Raw genomic sequence first — 2,500 nt, 5'->3', positions numbered from 1 at the left:
AAGCATACCGAAGACAACCCCAAGCTAAAGCTCACTTGAAGCCAACGCATCGTCACCATGTGTTCGTGTGGCCGAGAATTGGGTAGCTTCTTCATCAACCCCGCCGAAAGCCATCCTCGACATACCCGTGCATTGAGAAGGTTTGGTGGCCGTACTCCCAACACAAAAGCATACCGAGGACAACCCCAAGCAAAAATTCATTTGAAGCCAACCCATCGTCGCCCACAACTAGTGGGTGAATGGTGTGCTTCCCGGGGTTGGCATAGACATTCCCTCGCATGCAAAAGATTGTCGATGCGAAAGATTATCTATGCCAACCCCGGGAAGCACACCATTCACACACTCCCGACCGGTGTGGTGTGGCGGTGATTGGATAGTTACGGATTGAGCACTTGCCAAGGATCAAAATGTGTCATTTAGAAGAAACATTTTCAAAAAGTTTTTAAAATCTTGTGGGTTTGCAACTCATAAGAGCGTCACTTTCAACGTCCCCGGTATTGGATTGAGTTTCTAAAAACAACCGTGCACACCGAGGTTAAACTTTACCGGCTCCACTCCGACTCGCCGCTCGCCCACAATTTGTTTGCAACGAAACATTTGTTTTTAATTTTGTTGGTTTGAAATTGTTTTGAAAAGGTTCTTTAAATCTAGTGGGTTTGCAACTCATAAGAGCGTCACTTTCAACGTCCCCGGCATTGGATTGAGTTTCTAAAAACAACCGTGCACACCGAGGTTAAACTTTACCGGCTCCACTCCGACTCGCCGCTCGCCCACTAGTCCGAAGGCAACAAAACATTTGTTTTTCATTTTGATGAAAATTTCTGTTTTTAAATCTTGTTGGTTTGAAATTGTTTTGAAAAGGTTCTTTAAATCTTGCGGGTTTGCAACTCATAAGAGCGTCACTTTCAACGTCCCCGGCATTGGATTGAGTTTCTAAAAACAACCGTGCACACCGAGGTTAAACTTTACCGGCTCCACTCCGACTCGCCGCTCGCCCACAAATCCGAAGGCAACAAAACATTTGTTTTTAATTTTGATGAAATTTTTTGAAAACATTGGCTTGGCAAGCCCCAATCCGCGACTATCCACCCACCGCCACCCCACACGGGTGGTTGTTGTTGCGAAATGAGGTTGTGGTCGACATGCCCGTGCATTTGAGAAGGAGTTCCTAGCACTCCATGCTCTCCCATGCCAAAAAAAAGCCTAGACAACCCCATTTCGCAACTTTCCACGCCTTTTTTTTCCTCCCTCACCCATGGCGGCGGCATGGTGGCGGCGGCCGGATTCCGGCCACCACCGCCATGGGTGGCAGCCCCCCGACCCCGACACCAAACCCATAATACCGAGGCAACATATCGAGGCAACATGACATGGGTGTGGCGTGGGGGAAGGGGGCTGCAGCTAGGAAGGCATGGGCTGCCATGCATATGCAGGCAACACACACCCCCCTATATAGCATTTTATGCATTTAGCCCTTTGACAGGAAGAGACATCACCTATGCGCGAGGAGTCATAATGGGCTCTAAATAATTCAATACAAGGTATTTGGACGTGATTTTTTGCAGGGATACTAAGAAACATGCAATCTATGATGGGAAAAAGTTTCATAAATTTTTGAAGTCGGGAAGTATTTTTTATTATTTTTAGAAGTCGTAAAATTGAAAAAATCATTAAAACAAATCCGGGAGGAATTTTTTAGTTTTGTAAGTTGGAGAAGGTCCTAAAAATCATAGACTACTTATGGGGAGCTTATTGTGCGAGGAAATTTCAATAAAAACGGGGTTTGACAAGATTTGAAAAATTCTGTCGACATTTGAAAAAACCTGGAACCATGCTGCCGGCATGCTGCGCACATGCTGCGCGCAGGCTGCGCGCATGCTGCGCGCAGCCTGCGCGCATGCCATGGCAGGACAAGTTTCGCTAGCCTCACTGTCGACAGATGCGCAAGCTGCGCGCACGCTGCGCACAGGCTGCGCGCATGCTGCGCACAGACTGCGCGCACGCTGCGCGCATGCCATGGCAGGACAAGTTTCGCTAGCCTCACTGTCGACAGATGCGCAAGCTGCACGCAAGCTCCGCGCACGCTGCGCACAGCCTGCGCGCATGTTGTGCGCATGCTGCGCGCAGGCTGCGCGCAGGCGCCGCGCATGCCATGGCAGGACAAGTTTCGCTAGCCTCACTGTCGACAGATGCGCAAGCTGCGCGCACAGGCTGCGCGCACGCCATGGCAGGACAACTTTCGCTAGCCTCACTGTCGACAGAATCAGCACGCTGCAAGCAAGCTGCGCGCGCGCATGGCAGGACAAGTTTCGAAAAATTCTGTCGATAGGCTGCCGGCATGGTGCGCGCACGCTGCCGGCATGCTGTGCGCACGCTGCCGACATGCTGTGCGCACGCTGCGCACAGGCTGCCGGCATGCTGCGCGCAGCCCATGGCAGGACAAGGTCCGAAAAAATCTGTCGACATTTTTACGCCGTGGTAGGCTTCCGCTTCGCGTCAC

The sequence above is a fragment of the Prunus avium genome, unplaced genomic scaffold (genome assembly GCF_965620075.1).
Source record: "Prunus avium unplaced genomic scaffold, drPruAviu1.hap1.1 HAP1_SCAFFOLD_70, whole genome shotgun sequence".
Lineage (NCBI taxonomy): Eukaryota > Viridiplantae > Streptophyta > Magnoliopsida > Rosales > Rosaceae > Prunus > Prunus avium.
The sequence above is the reverse complement of the archived record's forward strand: the minus strand, read 5'-3'. Positions refer to the sequence as shown.